Below are 24,920 nucleotides of genomic sequence, written 5' to 3' on the forward strand. Positions count from 1 at the left end.
GGCCAAGTGTTTCAGCGGTTACGGGCCCATGGGCTTAAACTAAAACCAAAAAAATGCCGGATCTTTCAGGAAGAGATTGAATATCTCGGACACAAGGTGTCGGAAGCCGGCGTACAGCCCTCCGATGGGAAAGTGAGAGCAGTGCTACAATGGCCCACACCCAGCACAGTGCGGGAGGTTCGAGCTTTCCTGGGGCTAGCCGGATATTACCGTCGCTTTATCAAAGATTTCGCGAAGGAGGCAGAACCTTTGCATGAATTGCTCCGATGTACTGCGAAAGGACCAAAAGCACAGAAAATTTGCTGGGGACCAAGACAAGCAAAAGCCTTACACCGATTGAAAGAGGCCTTGGTTCGCGCCCCTGTGCTTGCCTATGCAGACTATAACCTCCCCTTTCGGTTGTATACAGACGCGAGCCTCTACGGCCTGGGTGCAGTACTGGCCCAGGTACAGAATGGTACTGAACGGGTGATTGCATATGGAAGTCGGACGTTGCGAGAAGCCGAGCGCAATCCCGAGAATTACAGTTCCTTTCGGCTGGAGTTACTGGCACTAGTATGGGCGATAACCGAAAGGTTCTCGGAATATCTCACGGGAGCTAAAATTGAAGTCTATACGGATAATAACCCCCTGGCTCACATCTCCACCGCCAAACTGGGAGCAATGGAACAGAGGTGGCTGGCACGACTCTCCAGATACAATTATCATGTGCAATACCGCTCTAAGCATGAAAATCAGAATGCGGATGCCCTTTCTCGTGTTACCACCGAAGCCCCAGTGGGGGAGAGAGATGAACAGTTGGAGGAAGATGAAATTCCGGACTTCAGTAAATTCACCGCTCAAGTGGTAGAGGCTCGTATGCTTGAAATTACGTCGGGCACGACATCACGCCTGCTTGGCCAAACCAGAGAGGAATGGGTGAAAATTCAGTCATCTGACCCAGAACTGCTTCAAGTGAAAGAGTGGGTGATCCAGCAGCGCAAGCCTAGAAAGGAAATACGGGCCACGCTGTCGCACGTGGCCCTCCAGATTCTCAGCCAGTGGGATAAGCTGTCGGTGCAAGAAGGGATGCTGTATCGGAAGGTGCACCTAGCTACAGAGTTGGAAGTACGGTGGCAAGTAGTGATACCCCAGAAGATGGCAGTACCACTGGCCAGAGAGGCGCATGAGAAGGGAGCCCATTTCGGACCGGACAAGACTTACCAGTGGTTGCAAAGAATAGTATACTGTCCTCAGATGCTTCGGGCGGTAGAGAAGGCCTGTAAACTCTGCCGTTCCTGCGAGTTAAGTAAGGCTCCCCCACAGCAAGCACCAGTACAGACTATTGTAACCAAAGAGCCGTTGGAAGTACTCATGATCGATTATCTGAAGATTGGCCACTCCCACCGGGGCTATCAGTTCTGCCTTGTGATGACAGATCACTTCTCCAAATTTGAGGTGGTGACGCCCACCAGAGATCAGACAGCTGAATCAGCGGCTCGAGCCATCAGTGATGACTTTATCCGGGTGTACGGCTGCCCCAAAAGAATACATTCCGACCAAGGGGCTTGCTTTCAAGGCGGTGTCATGAGAGAGCTGCAAAGGATTTACGGAATGCAGAAGTCAAGGACTACGCCTTATCATCCACAGGGCAACGGAGCCTGCGAGAGATTTAACCGGACCCTCCTACAAATGCTACGCACGTTGGAGGATGATCGTAAGAATCACTGGCCCGGCTATCTCGCAGAACTCGTGTGGGCGTACAATAATCGTGTCAACTCCACCACTGGGTACACCCCATACGTACTACTGTTTGGAAGAGCCGGAAAAGGCATAGAAGAGCTCAACCTGGCTCCCCCCGAGATCAGTGAAGGTCAGAGCGTAGGTTCCTGGGTTGACTGTCACCGTCGGCGGCTGGAGACTATCCATCGAATTGTCACCAAGCGGTTGCAAGAAAAGACACACCCGCAGCGGAAACCTGTGTGTGAAGCCCCGTTCTTGCCAGGAGACCGAGTACTAGTTGCAGAGAAACACCCGAGACACAAGTTGAGTGAGCGCTGGAAAACAGAGCCGTACATTGTGATTAGAAGAATCTCTCCCCACGGATCAGTATACGAAGTGAGAGGCGAGCAAAGAGGCGGCACCCTCATCCTGCATCGTAATATGCTGAGGCCCTGCTATTCAGAAGACAGGACCAGACAAAGTACCTCGGAGACGGTGCCCGTGCCTGTTCCTGTTACCTTCGAAGAGGGCTCTGACGATGAAGAATGGTGGCGGGCCCCGACCAACCCAGCAGACTGGGAGAGATCCACACCCCCATCCTTTCAAGACACAGGTGCCACCCCTGCAGAGCAGGAGTCACTAATCTCCAGAGATGGGGACGGGAATACTGTACTCCCTGATACGGTGCCGACGTCTGGTGAGTTAGCCGTGGTGCCACGCCGGGCTGAGCGGGCTAATGCTGGTATTCCCCCTGATCGGTACTTGGCAGATGAATTTGTGTGTTCTGTCACTGAATCCTGTTTTACGACATTGGCTCCCAAGCAACAGGTTGTGAAGCAGGGCAGGAGTTGCCACCATGTGCCCCTTTGCAGAGTGCCTCAAGAGTGTATCGGCCGGGGCGGCCGAGGTTAAAGAGGGGGGTAAATGTAAGACCTGTTAACATTTATATATATACAGGTTAAAAGACTGTTTGATGGACTTCCTTGTGTTATGCTGCCACCTGCTGTCAAAACAGAGAACAGCGGGCAAAAAGTCCTACTGCTCGAGTGACTGGTTGAGTCTGGAACAGGAGGAGGAGGAGTCTACTTGTGGCTGTGTTTTGCAGAGTGGAGTTTTCTGGAGTGGGCTGTAAGATAGAAGGCCTCAGTCTGCCCTGTTTTCCGAGGTCCAAGTACCTTAGAGTGTTGCGTGGTGCCCCCCCCCAAGACACAGATCCAAAGAGGCTGGATGTGGAGCGAGGAGCCAGACAGCACGTGCAAATTACCGATCCAAAGAGGCTGGATGTGGAGAGCGAGGAGTCAGGCAGCACGTGCGAGTTACAGATCCGGGACAAAGACTGAACTTTAGAGGTGTCTGCCGGCGGAATACGGGCCCCAACGGTGACGAGGTACCCCACGCTGAAACCTGCAGTTAAGTGTGCACACTACTTTAGTTAGGGACAGATAGGAAAAGACTCTGCATTGTGTTATGCAAGTAAGGTAACAAGGACTCTGCGTTTTTTTGTTTAATAAGGATTTCTGCGTTTTGCTTTTGGGAGTACAATCTGAGGCTTCCTACCCTTGACAAGTTATTCAAAGTAGTTGTATGTATATTGCATTATCTCTACTGCTGTGCTCCCTTCCCTCACTTTTCCTCCACCTGTGTTGTGCAATACATTATTAAATTTGCATTGATTAACCCCCGTGGTTCCGTGCAGTCCTTGCGTATCCCGTTACCTGCAGGTTATTACACCTCAATCACAACTAATCATTGTCATCCATTTACAAGACATCACATGACCAGGACTAGGTCCCAAATTTTGCGATTGCTGAGCTCTGACCTAATTTTTCATTATTGAAAAATTACACATGATTCCGTGCAGATGGAACTACAGCCTTCAGTAGTTTCTTCTAGTCCAGAAGCCTGAGTCATGGAAGCAGACATGCTGTCTACATGGTATTATTAATTGTGTGTTCTCACATGTTCGTACATGAGCGTGCTCTATCTGTGATGAGGACGGCTTCTTTGGCAGACAAGTTTAGGATGTACAATCTTTTTAATCAAGAGTAAACAACCACAGGAAGAGTCATCCGTCCAATTATGAAATCCTCACCATCATTCTTCCACATCTGACTGACATATTTGTGGGATTTTCTTTTACCAAGTCTATAACTGGTTAGAATTGTCAGATGCCAAGAAGACCTCTAGTGCTGCCAACCATTTCTAACACCCTAGATCAGTGGCAACTTACAATGGGTATCCCTTGAAGCAACAGGGATTGCTACTCTAACATGCAAGATCTTCCAACAGGACAAGAACCCCTAACAAGCAGCATGTACCACAAGTGTGGTAGCACTCAGCAGAGCACAGTGTATCAGAATGACTTTACACTGAATGTCAATATCAGGACAGCATTTTAAGGACCAATATTCAGTTCTGAATTTCTTAATAAATATTTCTAGGAATCACAAATGTGTTTATACAGAGCTCCAAATAATCTTCATAGAGATCAGCTGTTAGGATAAAGATCTGACAGTAAGGAGCCACCACTAGAGGGAGCTGAGAAGGTCACTGCATACTGGTTTAAAGGGAACTGGTTTAAAGGCTTATCTGTTAACCAGTTACATCCGGTTGTCAATCTATGATGTGTGCCAGCGGGAAGCGCGTCATTCCCCGCCCTGATCGGCTGCCCTATGATGTGATCATGCGTGCTGCTGGATTGTCATGACATAGTTCCTGTGAAAGTGACAAGAGATCAGCAATTCTGCTGTTCAGAGTGGTGGTGAAGCTGATGCCTTGCTCTGTACAGCAGAAGCGATTGGACCATATCAGTTTCTAGTCCCCTTAGGGACTAGCAAAAACAATAAAAAGTGTAAAAAAAAGTTTTTCAAATTCTGAAAAAATTTAAAAAACCCACAAAATTTGAAATTACCCCTTTTTGCCTCATTAAAAAGAAAATAATTAAAAAAAACAACATATTTGGAATCTCCGCTTTCAGAAATGCCCAATCTATCAAAAATATAAAATAAACCTGATCTGTATATAGCGTTACGAGAAAATAAAGCAAAATACCAGAATTACGTTTTAATGGTCGCCTCAACACTTCAATAAATTGAAATAAGAGGCAATCAAAACATCACATCTACCCAAAATGGTATAATTAAAAACGACAGCTCAAGACACAAAAAATAAGTCATCACACAGTTCCAGATCCCGAAAAATGAAAAAACTAGGGATCTCAGAAAATGGCAACAAAAGCACTATTCATTTTTTTGCCAAATTTCTGAATTTTATCACCACGTAAATAAAAAAAACAATGCATATCTGGTATCTATGAACTCGTAACATATAGTGAACATTATTATTATTATTATTATTATTATTTATTATTAAAGCGCCATTTATTCCATGGCGCTTTACAAGTGAAAGAGGGTATAAGTACAACAATCATTAACAGTACAAAACAGACTGGTACAGGAGGAGAGAGGACCCTGCCCGCGAGGGCTCACAGTCTACAGGGAATAGGTGATGGTACAATAGGTGAGGACAGAGCTGGTTGCGCAGTGGTGTACTGGACTGAGGACTATTGTAGGTTGAAGGCTTGTTGGAAGAGGTGGGTCTTGAGGTTCCTCTTGAAGCTTTCCACGGTAGGGGAGAGTCTGATATGCTGAGGTAAAGCGTTCCAGAGTATGGGGAAGGCACGGGAGAAATCTTGTACGCGATTGTGGGAAGAGGAGATAAGAGAGGAGTAGAGAAGGAGATCTTGTGAGGATCTGAGGTTGCGTGCAGGTAGGTACCGGGAGACTAGGTCACAGATGTAGGGAGGAGACAGGTTGTGGATGGCTTTGTATGTCATGGTTAATGTTTTGAACTGGAGTCGTTGGGTGATGGGAAGCCAGTGAAGGGATTGGCAGAGTGGCGAGGCTGGGGAATAGAGAGAGAGAGGTGGATTAAGTGGGACGCAGAGTTTAGGATAGATTGGAGGGATGCAAAAAACAAAACAAAATATTGAATTGCATTTTTTTGTCACGGGAGTGTAGGAGTAACTGGAGCAGGGGCCTCTAACCTGGCCCTGCTAGGGACCCTGTGCTGTCCCTTATCCAAGAGGTAGGTTTGATGGTAGCCAGGTCTGGACCACCAGTGTGACCCTAACTCCTGTCTGAACCCTGAACTAACACCTCTCTCTCCCATCCCAAGAGAGGGCCTGGACAAGAGAAGAAAACCCCACAAATACACAGGGGAAAAAACAAAACACATACAAACTGCAATCAGACACAAGGGAGAGACAATACAAACCCAGGTAGGAGATAAACTAACAGGAATATTTCCACACCATACAGGAAAGCACATGACAGATCACCACAATAGGGACCGGTATCGCCATAGCAACGCTAAGCTATATTCAGCAAGCAGCAACCGGGTCCAGGAAATTATAAGGAGTGAAGATGGCTGTGAGTGGTCAAAGCAGTCTAAGGGTACCTTCACACTTAGCGATGCAGCAGCGATCCGACCAGCGATCTGACCTGGTCAGGATCGCTGCTGCATCGCTACATGGTCGCTGGTGAGCTGTCAAACAGGCAGATCTCACCAGCGACCAGTGAACAGCCCCCAGCCAGCAGCGACGTGCAAGCGACGCTGCGCTTGCACGGAGCCGCCGTCTGGAAGCTGCGGAGACTGGTAACTAAGGTAAACATCGGGTATGGTTACCCGATGTTTACATTAGTTACCAGCGCACACCGCTTAGCTGTGTGTGCAGGGAGCAGGGAGCCGCGCACACTGAGCGCTGGCTCCTTGCTCTCCTAGCTACAGTACACATCGGGTTAATTAACCCGACGTGTACAGCAGCTACATGTGCAGAGAGCCGGAGCCGGCAGCACAGGCAGCGTGAGAGCTGCAGAGGCTGGTAACTAAGGTAAATATCGGGTAACCACCTTGGTTACCCGATGTTTATCTTGGTTACAAGCTTACCTCAGCTGTCAGACGCCGGCTCCTGTTCCCTGCTCGCTTCATTTGTCGCTCTCTCGCTGTCACACACAGCGATCTGTGTGTCACAGTGGGAGAGCGCCTTTGAAGAAAACGAACCAGGGCTGTGTGTAACGAGCAGCGATCTCGCAGCAGGGGCCAGATCGCTGCTCATTGTCACACACAGCGAGATCGCTAATGAGGTCACTGCTGCGTCACAAAAAGCGTGACTCAGCAGCGATCTCGGCAGCGAGCTCGCTGTGTGTGAAGCACCCCTAAGCTCCTAACAGCAGTTCACAAAACCAGCATGAATTAACTCCTGCTAGACTGGAGAGCAGTGAAGCTAATACAGCCGATGCCCAAGTCAGGCTACGCAACTAAGAGATCTCAGGTTCTATGTCAGACTCTGTGGTGTGAATAGAGTCCGACGCTGCCATGACACCCAGTGAATGCAAAACTGAACATCGGATGACATTTTTAATGCAATTTATTTCCCTTTTTCCAGTACAATATATTGCAGAATAAATGGTGTCATTCAAAAGTACAACTCGTCCCTCAAAAAAACAAGCCATCATATGGCTATATAGGAAAAAGTGAAAGCGAAAAATGGAGAATCGCCAGGTGATGAAAGGGTTAATTAAGCCTGAAAGTCTACACTTCAATTGCATCTTAGTTTCATCATTTTGAATAAAAAATAGTGGCATGCAGAGCCAAGATCACAAAAATTCGGTCACCTTCCAAATATTTCTGGACCTAACTGTAGTTCAGAACACGCTACTTGTGTCACACTAGATATGGGGAAGTACCAAGCAAGCAGCAAAAGGTAAGGGATGGGAACCCCTGTGTATAGAAAAGGGGGACATGGTGATCCCTGACCAAACCTACCACTGGTGCCACACCACCCTAGATAGGTTTTACACCTGTGTGCCGAACGGGATACCTGACCCTAGGTATCGCTAGTGCTGGACCCTAAATAGGGAATGGATGGGATGAGATTTTCGCCAGCCCCACTAAATGCTAAAGGAAGACACAAGGAGGACACACGGGAAAAAGTATGAACTACTTATCCACAGTAGTGCTGCATTGCTAAATCTAAAATCTCTGATTATGTTACAACTGCTTCATTCCGTAATCTAAGTGATACATTGTTGGCTTCAGGATCTCTTTGCCTACATCATGCTGCTCTCAGATGAGCTAGCAAAACCTGCTGACAGATTCCCTTTAAAATCTTATGTATGAAAAAAAATTGTCCCTAGTCATGAATGGGGAAAAATGGTCTGGTCATATATTTTTTTTTTTTTTTTTAAACAAAGGGGGGGGGGGGGAATCCAAATTTAACATATTGATTGACATTACCGGTAAATCCATCATGGCAACCATGAATGACACCAACATGGAACGAGACTAACTACTGTGTTTCCTGGAAAATAAGACAAGGTGTCATTACTTTTTGCTCCGAAAGATGGGCTAGGGCTTATTTTCAGGAGATGTCTTATTGTTTTCTCATGAACAACAATCCAAATTTATTCTTGAACAAAAAAATCAACATTTATTTAAATATAGTTTAAACATATTCATATTCCATTCTGGAACATTAACATAACTCTCCAAACCCTGTGTAACATGTATGTGTATATATCTATGTATGTACACACACACACTAGCCTGTCTCCGATTCAGCTTTAGACTCCTGCAATTAAGAGCTTTGGTCACATGATGTGATGTCACAAAGGTCTTTAAGCAGTCCTATCCTCAGGATATAAACGCTGGGGCCCCTAAGAGAATGGGGGCCCTCTGAAATTGCCTAGTTGCGCTCCTTTTCCACCTAATGCCAGTCCTGCATACTAGCCTGTCTCCTGTTAAATTCTTTTACACTCATGCAATTAAGAAACCTTTGATTACTTCATGTCACATGACTTTGAAGTCATCAAAGGTCCTTAAACAGCCTAAACCTCGGAATACAACTGCTGGGGTGCCTACGAAAGTGGGGTCCCTGAGAAATTGCACAGTTTGACTCCCCTTTAACATGAACCCTGACTGTAACTAGGGCTTGTTTTTGGAGTAGGGCTAATATTTCAAGCATTCTCCAAAAATCCTGGAAAATTATGCTAGGGCTTATTTTCTGTGAAACAGGACATAAAAGGGGCTGTCTAGGAAAAGAAAAACATAGCGGCTTTTTGGCAGTGCCATACCTGTCAATGTATTGTGTCAGGTATTACAGCTCAGCTCCATTTTAGTCAGTGTGGCTGAACTGTAATACCATATATATACCGTGGAAAGGTGTGGCGCTGTTCTCATATATTTGTATTCATAAACAGCCCAGTACATATAATTTAGATAAATTTAGCCATGTAATATGTCATATTGATCCTTCAGTGAACATGTCAGCTCCTGTTTGAGGTCAAGTAAGGGTACTTGCAAACTTGCGTTGTTTTCCTTCAGTTGCAATCCGCCGTTTTGGAAAACAGCGGAATCTGTTAACGGATTCCGCTGCTTCCCAAAGACTTGTATGGACGACGGATTGCGAGTGAAGTACCTACGTTGCTTCCGCTGGGCGACGCTGCATTGCTTCCACCGGGCTGAAGGAACGCAGCATGTAATGTTTTTTGAGCAGCGCAATCCGTTGGATTTCGCTGCACATGCTCTGTATGGCTCCCTGCACTCGTAACCAGGGTACACATCGGGTTACTAAGCAATGCGCTTTGCCTAGTTGCCCAATATTTACCCTGGCTACGGGTGCAAGGAGCCAGCGCTACGCGGTGTACGCTGGTAACCAAGGTAAATATCGGGTAACCAAGCAAAGTGCTTTGCTTAGTTACCCGATATTTACCCTGGCTACGTGTTCAGGGAGCTCGACACTTCCCCGCTCGACTCCGCCCCCTCCCGCAGTCCGCATGTGTACCGCCCCGGGCTCGGCTGCAACCGAGCCACTCGGATCCGGGCTCGCTGGTGGGTGGCTCGAGCGTCTCCGGACCCAGGGGCCCTGTGGTCACTCTGAAAAAGGCTGGCGTTTTGGGGGACGTAGGTTTACGGCCGGAGCCGTGGTTAAGTTCGTGACGCCACCCACGGGTTGTGGTGAAGGTGGACACCACCGCTGCGGTTACGGTGCACCTGGGGGAGATGTTGCACAGCAAGATGTTAACCCCTCCGTGGGTAGGGATGGTGGCCCCGGGACCCATTGGGGGGAGTAGTTGGGCGGTGCAGGAAGATGGGCGGCCGGAGGGCACTGGTGTACTCACAATTAGAAACACACACAAGTCTCTGGTAAACCAAGATGATGGTGGTCGGTGCCCACAGCCGGCTGCAGTCTGGTCCCCCACCCGGTTGGTGGTCTTTGCCTTTCTCCTGCACCTTTTTAAGTGTTGATGGACTACCTGAACTTGTAATACAGGAGTCCGCTCCCCGGCTTCTGTATGTCGGAGGAGCCCCTTGCCCGCAGACGCTGGCCCGTGGGATCTCTCTGCCTGAGCGGTGGCTTTCTATCCCCCCTCGTTGGGCTGTTTTCTTCAGTCGGGACTTTGGGTGGGAAAGGACCTATAGTCCTGGCCGCAATAAGTTAATTAACTCAGTCCAGTAGCATCTGGACCTCGTTTCAGAGTCTGAGTACCCCCCTTTGTGCTACGGTTTCCAGTCGGTTCCCCGGACCGGTACCGGCGGGCCACTACCCTGTCCCGGTCCACCACGGTTCCACCGAGCTGACTTCCCGGCTCCTGCAGGCAGAGGCCTCTGTATGCCTCCTAGCCAAAGGTGCCCGGGCTCCAACCCTGGCACCTGTCAGACTTCTGCAGACCTGTGCACAGGCCTGCTTCCACTCTCCTTCACTCCTAACAACTCATCTACTAACTACCAACTGAAGTTTTTCCCACCTCAGGCTCTCTGGACTCCTCGGTGGGCGGGGCCAACTGCATGGCTCCACCCCCTGGTGTTCCCATCAAGCCCTGAGGGGGGTGACTAGGGTGTAAAGTGTTTGGCTGATGACACCTAGTTAGGGACAGGTGTTGTGCAGGGCTCTAACTGTGACTACCTGGCTAGTCCAGGGCGTCACACTCCCCCTTGGATAACTGTAGACCGTCCACGGGCTGTCCAACCACCACCATTTATTTTTTTTCTGAAAAAAATAAAACGTTTTAAAACATGTACAAGTATACTAACATATTTACATCAAGAAGGCTGTGTATTCATTCCTTACGGGAGGCATTTTGCTTAAACGTTACCAAAATAAAATATTTTTATTAACCGGGAACGGGACGGAACCGGGTCCTTTCATTTGCCCACCCAAGCAAACCTAGCTCTGATGCTGCCTCTAAGAACTAGGTCAGCACCCCTTTTAACCAGTCCAGGAAATGGGTTCAGGTCCGGGTATTGCCCACACGGGCCGGATAATAAGTTCCTTACCCGGCAGTCTCTCAGAGGCCCCACGTCCAGGGGACCCCTGACCCAGAGGGTAGTCACCGGTGTCTTTGGTGATGGGACCCCGGCCTCCTCTGCCGCAGGCCCTTCCTCTAACCAGCCTCTCCGGAAACTGTAGGACCTGAAAGGGTGGTCCGGGATTATTTACAAGGCCCAAAAGTTTTTGGGTGGCCTGCGAGTTCTCAGCCATGTCTATACAGTATGTAAATGGGGGTTAAACTGAAACGGGGAGTCAACAAAGTCCCAACGGGGACGGGCAGTATGGTAGCCGGGAACCGCTACCTCACTCTTTTTCTTCATCCTCATGGTCAGAGGGTGGCGGAGAGGGGCGGACGTGCAGCTGAGCACCCATGTATGCCCACCTTACACCCAAGCCTTGTACGGAGATCTGGGGCAGCCCCACTGGCGGCGCCGTTTCTTCTGGGCGCTGGGACATTTGGAGTTCGCCGGTTTCATCGTGAGCGGGCCCTGTCTCCCGTCGGGTCGGCGGGTCTGGAAGGGTTTGCATGGCCTTATCCTGCCGGGGTGCCTTCCATGAGGCGGGCCTCTCGTTTGCCCGCACCACAGCCACCATCTTTTGCATCTTCTGCTTCCAACCTAAAGCTTGCTGCATCGACTTGACCCGTACCTGGATACAAAACTGCGCCAGCTTCTTCTCCAACCACGTCGCCGTCCCCAGCAGCAACCGATCCCATGCCGCCTCAGCTCCAGCATCCAGGGCGGGAGCCACGGCCTCTTCGTCGGTCGCCCCCTCTGGCTCCGAGCTGGCTATCGGGAGCTCTTCTGAGCTGGGCGCAGTTCCCGTCATGGCCAGGCGGACTGCCGGGGCCGACATCCTTCCTGCGGCAGGCGGGTCACCGCCAGCTGCTGCACGGGGAGTCACCACCAGAACCTCGGGGCCCGCCGCTGCTGCGATCGGAGCGGGAGCTGCAGCTTTCTCACCGGCTGCTTCCCCCGCGGGCACCGCCGCTCCAGCGGTCGGCGCGGGGCCGGCATCGGGTTCAGGAGCAGATATCCTCCATCTGCTCCCCCTTGGTCTTTTCGCGACACTCTCTTCTTCGGCCGGCAAGTTTCGTTTTTCGACTTCCGGCTTTTCGGCACAGCCGTGTTCCCAGGGGGCGGGGCTTCAGTTCTCGCGTTCTTTTCGCGGGGAAGAAGACTCTGGCGGGAATCTTCGCGCCAAAAGATGGCGGCAAGATGGCGAATTCTGAAACTTTTACAACGGATCACCGCTGACTTCACTTCAAGGTGCACTTCACTAGGTAAGTGAATGGGTAAGTATCCTGTTCGTGACGCCAGAAGAGTCGATGTGAACGGCCCAGGCTCGGCTGCAACCGAGCCGCCCGGATCCGGGCTCGCTGGTGGGTGGTTCGAGCGTCTCCGGACCCGGGGGCCCTGTGGTCACTCCGATCTGAAAGGGGCTGGCGTTTTGGGGGACGTAGGTTTACGGCCGGAGCCGTGGTTAAGTTCGTGACGCCACCCACGGGTTGTGGTGAAGGTGGACACCACCGCTGCGGTTACGGGGCAACCGGGGGAGATGTTGCACAGCAAGATGTTAACCCCTCCGTGGGTAGGGATGGTGGTCCCGGGACCCGTTGGGGGGGAGTAGTTGGGCGGTGCAGGGAGATGGGCGGCCGGAGGGCACTGGTGTACTCACGATTAGAAACACACACAAGTCTCTGGTAAACCAAGATGATGGTGGTCGGTGTCCGCAGTCGGCTGCAATCTGGTCCCCCACCCGGTTGGTGGTCTTTGCCTTTCTCCTGCACCTTTTTAAGTGTTGATGGACTACCTGAACTTGCAATACAGGAGTCCGCTCACCGGCTTGTGTATGTCAGAGGACCCCTTTGCCCGCAGACGCTGGCCCGTGGGATCTCTCTGCCTGAGCGGTGGCTTTCTATCCCCCTCGTTAGGCTGTTGTCTTCAGTCGGGACTTTGGGTGGGAAAGGACCTATACTCCTGGCCGCAATCAGTTAATTAACTCAGTCCAGTAGCTTCTGGACCTCGTTTCAGAGTCTGAGTACCCCCCTTTGTGCTCCGGTTTCCAGTCGGTTCCCCGGGTCGGTACCAGCGGGCCACTACCCTGTCCTGGTCCACCATGGTTCCTCCGAGCCGTCTTCCCGGCTCCTGCAGGCAGAGGCCTCCGTATGCTTCCTAGGCAAAGGTGCCCGGGCTCCAACCCTGGCACCTGTCAGACTGCTGCAGACCTGGGCACAGGCCTGCTTCCACTCTCCTTCACTCCTAACAACTCATCTACTAACTACCAACTGATGTTTTTCCCACCTCAGGCTCTCTGGACTCCTCGGTGGGTGGGGCCAATCACCTGGCTCCGCCCCCTGGTGTGCCTATCAAGCCCTGAGGGGGTGAATAGGGTTTAAAGTGTTTGGCTGCTGACACCTAGTTAGGGACAGGTGTTGTGCGGGACTCTAACTGTGACTACCTGGCTAGTCCAGGGCGTCACACATGTACACACACACACACTCACCTGTCCCCAGCCATGCAGTCCCCGAGGCACTGACGTCCTCAGCGCCATGGCCCCGCTCGGCTCCACCCACCCCGCACCCCTCATACATTCTCGGCGGCCGAACGATCAGCTGATCACCCGGCGGCCGGCTGCTGTGAGCGATCAGCTGATCACCCGGCGACCGGCTGCTGTGAGCGATCAGCTGATCACCCGGCGACCGGCTGCTGTGAGCGATTAGCTGATCGTTCACAATAGTCTGCTGCCGGTAAAACTGTAAAAAAAGAAAAAAACAAAATTCCGTTGTTTTGTACAATTCGTTGCATCCGTTGTGCCACTAAATGCAACACATCCGTTGCATCCGTCACACAAAGCAATGCAACGGATGCCGTTCAACGCAAGTGTGAAACTAGCCTAAAGCATAAAATCTGGTGTACTGTGCACTATAGACCTTGTCCATGTGCTCTTACTAAGCCTCCACAGGGAAAAATAAACTTGGTCCCTTATAAAATCACAGGCCCATGTACAAAGTGTACAAAATCATTGAGAAGACGGAGCTGTGAGGCAAATCCCGGGATATGAAGATGAATTATGACTTCCAGTCATAATCGCTCATCACTCCCTGGCAGTGCCCCCCTCCCTTCTTGTCCTCAATGTCCAGCATCTGTGAAGGTGTCACATCCCATGGCCATCTCCTATGATATGGAAATTAGGTGATGTGGGAACAATGGACACAGGATGACTCCCTGCCGTGACCCTGTGGTAGGAGCTGCTATCTAATTAGCAAGCTTGGAAGTATCCAGACAGAACGACTCCAGTAAAAAATGGTTCATATCTCGCAAGCCATATTTCCGATAAATATGGCAACCATAAAAATGGTGTCTCCGCATGCGGACGATGCTGGCACACCCTTTTTATGGGAGCGGGAGCTTGGGAAATACCCCAGGCGTGATATCAGCCAATGGGGAACTAGTAGACAAGTCATGAGTCCTCTCATTCTGTAGCTAAATTCATAACTGTCACAATGAGAGCATTGGCGTCCGCCTACGACGTTCCCAGGCAAAGTTATGGCCATATTCCATGTTGTGGATTTTGTCCATAACTCCAGCCAGGGGTGGAGCAGTGCTCCCTCTGAGGTCACGAAGGTAGGAGGGGACCCGGATTTGCCCAGGTTGATAACCCTACTTCGGCCATTTTCCAGTGTTCTTTCGCTGGGGGTCACGTGCAGGAAACATCTGTGGGAGTTCCTAGAAACCTGGTCTACAGCGCCCCCCTGTGGCCAGACGCACAAGGTAACTGATTGAATTGCATACCTGTTTGTAAACCATGCTTTATCTGTAACTGTACTCTGACATATGTATATTCTGTAGATTCCCTATTGTATATATTGTAGTTTCTAGTGTGCTTTAGGCTGATTAAATTATATAATTAATCTTGGGCTGTTCTGTTATCTCGATCTTGAATCCCACGTCTGTGTGTTCGGCTAATAGTTACCGTGAAGCGGTTGGTGGCAGCGAGTTGTGCCAAGGATTATTGTGGGGAGGCCAGTGAGATCCGGGGAGGTTTTATATATTCCGCCCGCGGAGGTCGGGGGAATATATACCCTACTCTCACTGGGGACCCTTCAATAATCGGCATAAGTAGTATAGCGGCCTCCTTGCTTATTGTCGGGCAATTCCATAATTGGCCTGACTATAAGAGGGGCGCTAGAGAGCGCGTCACGTGCTCTGTCTGTCGGTCGGGAGGTATAAAGGAGGGGTGACCCCCACTTGTTACCCCCCGATTGTGACGTACTGGTAGCCAGCGCGGGGGATTTCTGAGTGACCCCCCCGGTGGTTTGTGACATATTGGTGGCAGCGGTGGGATCGAGATAATAGTGTGTGTGAGTGTGAGACCCATACTCCCAGACACTAAAGACTGCCTGCAGCAGCTGTGGCTGCTGGGGTCTTCAGACTAGCTCAACACTAGAGTGTCAGAGTGCAGATACTGTAAGGTGTGTGGAGGCATCAGGTGTCAGTTCTGTGTCAGTGACCAAAGTCTGCAAGAATGGCTGATGGCACCAGGAGCAAAGCCAAAGGAATGGCCGATGCTCAGGCCAGAGACGATGAGGAGGTTGTCCACGAGCCCTCCAAGAGCCCGACGCCAGAGAACAGCTCTGCAGAGGACATCGCACAACCTGGCACTGCTGGACAAAATGAGGAGGAGCTCGCCCAAGGGTCCTCAACGAGCCAGATGCCAGCCCTCCGCTCTGCAATGGACAGTGAATCACCAGGCTCCGCAGCGGGCCGCAGATCACCACGTGCCATTCCACCGAGCCTGGGAGGCTCGGATAGCCTTCTTCAAATGGCTATGGCCCTTCTCCAGGCTGGAGACCAGGAGGGCTACAAGGAACTCCTGGCAGAGCGCAGGGCAGAGCGGCAGGCGGCGCGTGACGCTGAGGCTGCGGAGCGGCAAGCAGCGTGTGAGGCTGCGGAGCGGCAGGCAGAGCGGCAGGCAGCGCGTGAAGAGCGCCAGGCAGAGCGTGAGGCTGCGGAGCGACGGCAACAGGCAGACCGGGACCACCAGCTGCAGCTAGCTCAGCTCCGGCCCTCATCAGCCACACGTGACCTTCAAGACACCAAACTTCCAAAGGTCCGTGTTGAGGACTTCCCAGTGCTGGAGAAGGATGGAGACTTGGACTCTTTCCTGACTGCTTTTGAACGGACTTGCTTGCAGCACCATCTGGACAAGGATCAGTGGGCCAAATACCTGACCCCCCATCTAAGGGGTAAGGCCCTGGATATCCTTGGGGACTTGCCTGCTGAGGCAGATCAGGGCTACGACACCATCAAGCGGGCCCTGATCCAACAGTACAACCTCAACTCCCCTCTCCAGGCCCGTGGCAGAGCCAAGACGGTGCCACCAGTGCAACCTACCTGGACACTTCAAGGCCATGTGCCCTCAGCGTCCCAAGGCCCCGGCTCCGTCCCCGTCCCAAGGGCCGCCCAAGGTGTATTGTGTGGGTGGGGGTGGTGGTAGGTCCCTGGACAGCTTCCAACCTGTCACCGTCGGCCGGTCTGTGACCATAGGACTGCGAGACAGCGCCTCGGAGGTGACTCTGGTGCGGCCTGAGATGGTGTCCCCCCAAGACTTGATCCCTGGAAAAACCCTCGCTGTCTCCGGGATTGGAGGCATTGACCCGGCGCTGCCTGTTGCTGACATTTATGTGGACTGGGGCGCAGGGCGAGGGGTGAGGGAGGTGGGGGTAACTGATCGGATCCCCGCAAACGTGCTACTTGGGACAGATTTGGGGCAGATAACCTCCCAGTTTGGGCCCCCACCAAGGGCTGAACCTTCAGCCAGTACGGACATGACTCCTGACAATGTTAATGTGTTATCTATGAATGATGTGAGAGAGGGGGGAGTGAACTCTGATATTTCTGCTTGCACAGACACCATAGACACACACACAGCTGCAGCTGTGACAGGGGAGGGGGTCAGAGAAAGGTGTGACAATGCCTCTACAAGTAATCAGCCTGTGAGCTGGGATCTGCTGCCCTCTGCAGGGATAAGCAGAGAGCAGGGTGCTGCAGGGGGAGGACCAGTGTGTGGGGTGGGGGCTACCACAGCAAATGTGGGGTCCCCAGAGATTTCACAGCGGGGTTCTGTTGCTGCAGGAGGGGAACAGGCAGGTGAGATTGAGGCCGGTCCAGGAGCGGAAGTGCTCCCAGGTAAGATCTCGGTGCATGGTTCCCCCACAACCGGGGTGTCAGGAAGCCAGGTCGGTCTGCCTGAACCGGCGACTTGGTCAGGAACGGAGGAGGAGCAGGCACGACCCACGGTCGCAGCGGCTGTGGCCGCTGTCACCCGCAGTGGGAGTGCTGGAAGCCAAGGGGCCTCCCGGAGGTCCGATAGCTCTTCCCCTTCTGACCAAGTGGCAGCCGAGTCAGGTGGAGGCCAGGACACAGGTCCCGGGGTACTGACCGAAGATGTGACAGTCTCGTCGATTCTGGCCACATCTAGTCAGGGGTTTCAGGCAGCGTTAGAAGCTGACGACAGCCTGAAAGCTCTTAAGGAGCAGGCGGCACAGCCTCCCTCGGACTCGGACCCGGAGCGAGTGGTCTGGGACCAAGGACGGCTGTACCGGGCCACGGTCCAGCAGGGTTCACCGGAGGCGTGGCCCAGGGACCGACAGTTGGTGGTACCCTATCCGTTCCGGACGGAGTTGTTGCGGATCGCACATGAGATTCCGATGGCCGGACACCTAGGGATCGCTAAGACCAAGGCCAGGTTAAACCAGCATTTCTACTGGCCAAAAATGGGGGCCGATGTGGCTGCCTACTGCCGTTCGTGTGAAACCTGTCAGAGAGTGGGGAAGGCGGGGCCACACCCCAAAGCCCCACTAGTATCTCTGCCAATCATCGATGAGCCTTTCAGGAGGGTGGCTGTGGATCTGGTCGGCCCGCTGGCCATCCCCAGCAGCTCCGGGAAACGCTTCATACTGACGGTAGTGGACTATGCCACCCGGTACCCAGAAGCAGTGGCCTTGTCGTCCATTCGGGCTGACAAGGTGGCCACCGCATTGCTGGAGATTTTCTCCCGAGTGGGTTTTCCCCAGGAAATGCTCACTGACCGGGGGACCCAATTCATGTCCCAGCTGATGGAGGCCCTCTGTAAGCAAGTCCAGGTGCGACATCTGGTGGCCAGCCCGTACCATCCACAGACTAATGGCCTGTGCGAGCGGTTCAATGGCACCTTAAAGCAGATGCTTAAGATGTTGGTCGACTCCCACGGGCGTGACTGGGAGCGGTATCTCCCACACCTGTTATTTGCTTACCGGGAGGTTCCACAGGCCTCAACAGGATTCTCACCGTTTGAGCTCCTGTACGGGCGACGTGTGCGGGGCCCCCTGGCTCTGGTGAAAGAGGCTTGGGAAGGGGATTTGGCCACCCCTGGAGTGTCGGTTATCGAGTATGTCATGCGCTTCCGGGACAAAATGCAGGCCTTGACGCAACTGGTACACGACAATATGGCTCAAGCCCAGGCCGATCAGAAGCGTTGGTACGACCAGAACGCTTGTGAGAGGACCTACCAAGTGGGTCAAAAGGTGTGGGTACTGGTCCCCGTACCACAGGACAAGCTTCAGGCAGCCTGGGAAGGCCCATACCTCGTGTACCAGCAGCTCAACCCTGTGACGTACCTGGTCACCCTGGACCCTGCCCGTGGAAGGCGGAAGCCCTTCCATGTGAACATGATGAAGGCACATCATGAGCGGGAGGCATGTGCGCTCCCCGTGTGCAACCTGCCCGAGGAGGGAGAAGCGGAAACCCTCTTGGATATGCTAGCCCAGGTTAGGGCAGGCGGATCCATTGAGGATGTGGAGGTTGGCCACCAGCTCTTGGAGGACCAACGGTCCCAGCTGTGGGCCACCCTCCTCCCCTTCCGGGGGTTGTTTACCAACCAGCCCGGAAGGACTGACTTGGCTGTCCATCACGTGGACACTGGGGATCATCCCCCGATCCGGCGTTCAGCATATCGGGTCTCCCTGGAGGTGCAGCAACACATGCGCCAGGAGATTGACGAGATGCTGAAGCTGGGGGTGATCCAGGCATCCAACAGCGCTTGGGCCTCGCCTGTAGTCCTCGTCCCTAAGAAGGACCGAACCACTCGGTTCTGCGTGGACTACAGGGGGCTCAATGCTGTCACGGTCGCCGATGCGCACCCAATGCCACGCATCGATGACCTGCTCGATCAGTTGGCCGGGGCTCAGTACCTGACCATCATGGACCTGAGCCGTGGATATTGGCAGATCCCCCTGACTCGCAAGGCCAGGGAACGCTCTGCCTTTATTACCCCATTTGGACTATACGAGTCCACGGTGATGCCATTCGGGATGAGGAATGCCCCTGCCACTTTCCAGCGGATGGTCAACACCCTGCTCAAGGGACTTGAAGAGTACGCGGCCGCGTACCTGGATGACATTGCCGTCTTCAGTCCCACCTGGGAGGACCACCTAGAGCATCTAGCACAGGTGCTCAGGCGGATCCACCGGGCAGGTTTGACCATCAAGCCGGGAAAGTGTCAGCTGGCCATGAGCGAGGTCCAGTACCTCGGTCACCGGGTAGGCGGGAGAACACTGAAGCCCGAGCCTGAGAAAGTGGAGGCCATCGCATCCTGGCCCACCCCCAGGACCAAGAAGCAGGTGATGTCCTTCTTGGGGACCGCTGGGTACTATAGGAGGTTTGTTCCATGCTATAGTAGCCTGGCAAAGCCCTTGACGGACCTCACCAAGAAGAAGCTGCCCTCTGCAGTCGATTGGACAATGGACTGCGAGACAGCCTTCCGGGCCCTAAAGGACGCCCTGTCCAGCCCGCCCGTGCTACAGGCAGCCGACTTCACGCGGCCGTTTGTAGTACAGACCGACGCCAGTGACTTCGGCCTCGGTGCGGTGCTCAGCCAGGTGGACTCTGCGAGCCAAGAGCACCCAGTCTTGTACCTGAGCAGGAAGCTGTTACCACGGGAAGTGGCCTATTCCACGATGGAGAAGGAGTGCCTGGCCATAGTGTGGGCCCTGCAGCGTCTGCAACCCTATCTATACGGGCGCCACTTCATCGTGGAGACGGACCACAATCCCCTCAGCTGGTTGCACACCGTCTCTGGGACGAATGGGCGATTGTTGCGATGGAGCCTTGCGCTCCAGCAATACAACTTCACCATTCGCCACAAAAGGGGCCGTGACCACGGTAACGCAGACGGGCTGTCCCGACAAGGAGAGGTCGCGGACGGGCGCACGGGGGAACACCGGAGTGTGCTGCCCCCTAGCGCCCTCAAAAGGGGGGAGGTGTGAGGCAAATCCCGGGATATGAAGATGAATTATGACTTCCAGTCATAATCGCTCATCACTCCCTGGCAGTGCCCCCCTCCCTTCTTGTCCTCAATGTCCAGCATCTGTGAAGGTGTCACATCCCATGGCCATCTCCTATGATATGGAAATTAGGTGATGTGGGAACAATGGACACAGGATGACTCCCTGCCGTGACCCTGTGGTAGGAGCTGCTATCTAATTAGCAAGCTTGGAAGTATCCAGACAGAACGACTCCAGTAAAAAATGGTTCATATCTCGCAAGCCATATTTCCGATAAATATGGCAACCATAAAAATGGTGTCTCCGCATGCGGACGATGCTGGCACACCCTTTTTATGGGAGCGGGAGCTTGGGAAATACCCCAGGCGTGATATCAGCCAATGGGGAACTAGTAGACAAGTCATGAGTCCTCTCATTCTGTAGCTAAATTCATAACTGTCACAATGAGAGCATTGGCGTCCGCCTACGACGCTCCCAGGCAAAGTTATGGCCATATTCCATGTTGTGGATTTTGTCCATAACTCCAGCCAGGGGTGGAGCAGTGCTCCCTCTGAGGTCACGAAGGTAGGAGGGGACCCGGATTTGCCCAGGTTGATAACCCTACTTCGGCCATTTTCCAGTGTTCTTTCGCTGGGGGTCACGTGCAGGAAACATCTGTGGGAGTTCCTAGAAACCTGGTCTACAGCGCCCCCCTGTGGCCAGACGCACAAGGTAACTGATTGAATTGCATACCTGTTTGTAAACCATGCTTTATCTGTAACTGTACTCTGACATATGTATATTCTGTAGATTCCCTATTGTATATATTGTAGTTTCTAGTGTGCTTTAGGCTGATTAAATTATATAATTAATCTTGGGCTGTTCTGTTATCTCGATCTTGAATCCCACGTCTGTGTGTTCGGCTAATAGTTACCGTGAAGCGGTTGGTGGCAGCGAGTTGTGCCAAGGATTATTGTGGGGAGGCCAGTGAGATCCGGGGAGGTTTTATATATTCCGCCCGCGGAGGTCGGGGGAATATATACCCTACTCTCACTGGGGACCCTTCAATAATCGGCATAAGTAGTATAGCGGCCTCCTTGCTTATTGTCGGGCAATTCCATAATTGGCCTGACTATAAGAGGGGCGCTAGAGAGCGCGTCACGTGCTCTGTCTGTCGGTCGGGAGGTATAAAGGAGGGGTGACCCCCACTTGTTACCCCCCGATTGTGACGTACTGGTAGCCAGCGCGGGGGATTTCTGAGTGACCCCCCCGGTGGTTTGTGACATATGGAGCGTCCAGTGTTGTTGGATAAGCCCGGCAGTGTTTATTTGGGTGGACAACCAGGGTGGCTGCCTGCCGAGGTTTCTGACCTTTATGTAATTACACAAAAGACGTGCAAAACTCCCATGTTAGAAATCAGCCCTTAAATCTTTCCTGACACAGTCAGCCCAGCCTGAAATAATCCAGGCCTAATACACGGGAGCTCTTGGGGAATATTGTTCCTGGACCCATTTAGCAGTAGAAATTCATAAATATCCATTTTGCACACATCAGGATAGGTAATGCCGGTTTGTTCTGCTCCAGAGACGACTTCTCAGGTTTCTTGTGCTGAGATTAAGGAGATTGTTCGGATGCAGAGACAGAAGAGAGTGCGGCTCTGTAGGATATCACATTAAGGATATCCAGTGACAAGTAGTGATATTTAAAGCTTGGGTTGCTGAGCAGCCGCTTCTGGCCTTCACAAGAGATCCATCTTCTCTTTGGAAGGCCTGAATGCTCGGTCTTATTATTTGGCCCTTCCCTTCCTTACGGATGCAACCTAAAACCCTTCTTTATGTCTGGAGTAACCATGTGGGCATCTGCTGTCACTATTAAAAAAAAATCCTATTTCTGATTGTGTCTTGGCCTCCTGGCAGGGTCGGGAGGTGACAATGACCATCTGTCATTTTCGGAAATGCCTGTCATCTAAGGCTTAAAAGATATGAAACCTTGACATGATGAAAAAAAGATTCATATATATACTGTAGACATAAAAGTCACCTCAATATCGTTCACATCTTGTCCTGTCTTGGTGATCAGCTACATCGTAAAGGTTTATAAGCTGAAATTGTTGAATAGTCCTTGTAGAAACAAGCACTTGCAATTTATTGCTTATTAAATTTTTACAGCCGTTCTTGAGATATTAACACTTGTTTACAGCTTGTTGCCTAGGAGACCGACCACCATTGTTGTTTAGTTAGGATTGTGATGAATCTTTTCGTGATTAATGGAGAACAGCGTCAAAATAACGCTTACAAAATAGTGTCCAGCTTCAAAATACAGTGGAACCTTGGATTACGAGCATAATTGGTTCCGGGATTATGCTCTTAAACCAAGTTACTCTTATATCAAAGCGAATTTTCCCATAGGAAATAATTAAAGCACAGACAATTCGTTCCACAACCCAAAAATATTTGCTGCATTTATACAAACTTAATACAGTAATATAAAATAATGTACTGTATCCATATAAAATTATTACAGTACACTAGTACAAAACACTGTACAGTAAAAGCATATAACACAAATTAAACTGCACTTTAGCTTACAATAGAATTGTTGGTGTGCAGAAGGTACAGTATAAGCAATGTGCTGTACTGGTTATCAGAAAGAAAGTACAATACTGTATCCACAAATGCGAATTGATAGACATGCTTTATAGTATATACTGTACTGTACAATGGTATACTGTATACAGTAATCAATACATATGGACAGAAAGTTACCGCCAGAGTGGGTCAGAGCGTGGTGAAAGGACGGAACCAGACGTGTGCATGGTGAGGATTTGCTCTTATTGCAAATCATTGCTCTTAAACCAAGTTACAAATTTGTGAAAAGCTTTGCTTGTCTTGCAAAACGCTCTCAAACCAAGTTACTCTTATTCCAAGGTTCCACTGTAGTGGTAACAAACAAACACATGTTCTGCTATTTACCAGCAGTGGTCGGTCTCCAAGCTGTAAACAAAAAAAAAAAAAGAGGTAACAAACAAAACACATGTTCTATTGTTTACAATTGGTGGTCGGTCGCCAAGCCAACAAGCTGTAAACACAAAAAAGTCTATATCTCAGTGACACCTAAAACTTTCAATAAGCAGCAAATGGTAAAATTGCTTGTATATGTGCCGCCCCCGTGCCAGCAGCCGAGCTGCTTGGATCCGGATCCACGGTGGCTCGAGGGGTCTCCGGATCCGGGGGCCGTGCGGCCACTCAATTGAAGGGGGTATTTACAGGGGATTGTAAAGTTTGTGACGTCACCCGTGGTATGGGGTAATTTGGAGTACCACCGCTGCCGTGGGAGTACCCTGGGATGATGGAACGGGGCAGCCAGGTTTTGTGACCCTCCACGGGTAGGGGGGAGTGGGGGGAGAATACCCCGAGACCCGGTGATGGTGAAGAGGAATGCCGTTGGGAGTGAAGGGGTCACTTGCATACTCACTCAGTCCATTAAGCTGACACCGACAACTGGATAAACCAAAGTTCTGGATACCGCTGCCGCTGAGGGGAGCTTAGTTCGGGTCCCGTCCCCAATGGTGCTGCCTGGTGATCCGTGACCTGCCTCCTGGCATTCAGTTTACTTCTCTATTGGTCACGGTAGTATGAAACCTGCTGGGTCCTGCTCCCCACTATGGCTAAGTGTGGGAGCTTGCTCTCAGGATTCACGCTTGGGATTTTCTGGACCATTTTTAGTGGAAAGTCCTATCCCCCTCGTTGCGCTAGTACCCCGATTTTGGAGCGGGTGGAGAGCGAATCTTGAAGGCTCCGTTCTTGTCGGGTAAATTGTCAGGTTGCCTGAAGCTACTCCCTGACCTAGGGTCCACGTACCCCGTCGTGCCCTGGTCCCAGCCCGGTGATGGTGCAAGGCCGCCGGTTGTCCTCCTCGACAGTTCTGTGCCCCTTGCCACGATCCCCTGCGACCGGGGTTCAGCTCCTCTAGGCCCAGACCACTGTCTGCCACCTAGATAGCTTCCTAGGAGCCCTGCTCTTGACCTCCTCTCTCCTTCACTTCCAAACTACTCCCTTCTCCAACCCCCCAGGTGGGCGACTCTATTCCACTCAAGCTGTCCACTGGTGTGTTTGGTGGGTGTGGTGCAGGGTGTATCTAGGGTTTTGATTAGCTGATGTAGGCAACACCATATAGTTGGGGACCCATAACCAAGAAGGAGGTGGATACTGCATGGGAGGGCAGGTTGTGCAGTACCCTGTGACGACCTGATAGTCCAGGGGCGTCACATATATACAGTTAGGTCCAGAAATATTTGGACAGTGACACAATTTTCGCGAGTTGGGCTCTGCATGCCACCACATTGGATTTGAAATGAAACCTCTACAACAGAATTCAAGTGCAGATTGTAACGTTTAATTTGAAGGTTTGAACAAAAATATCTGATAGAAATTGTAGGAATTGTACACATTTCTTTACAAACACTCCACATTTTAGGAGGTCAAAAGTAATTGGACAAATAAACCAAACCCAAACAAAATATTTTTATTTTCAATATTTTGTTGCGAATCCTTTGAAGGCAATCACTGCCTTAAGTCTGGAACC

Source organism: Anomaloglossus baeobatrachus, chromosome 5 (assembly GCF_048569485.1).
Source record: "Anomaloglossus baeobatrachus isolate aAnoBae1 chromosome 5, aAnoBae1.hap1, whole genome shotgun sequence".
Classification (NCBI taxonomy): Eukaryota; Metazoa; Chordata; class Amphibia; order Anura; family Aromobatidae; genus Anomaloglossus; species Anomaloglossus baeobatrachus.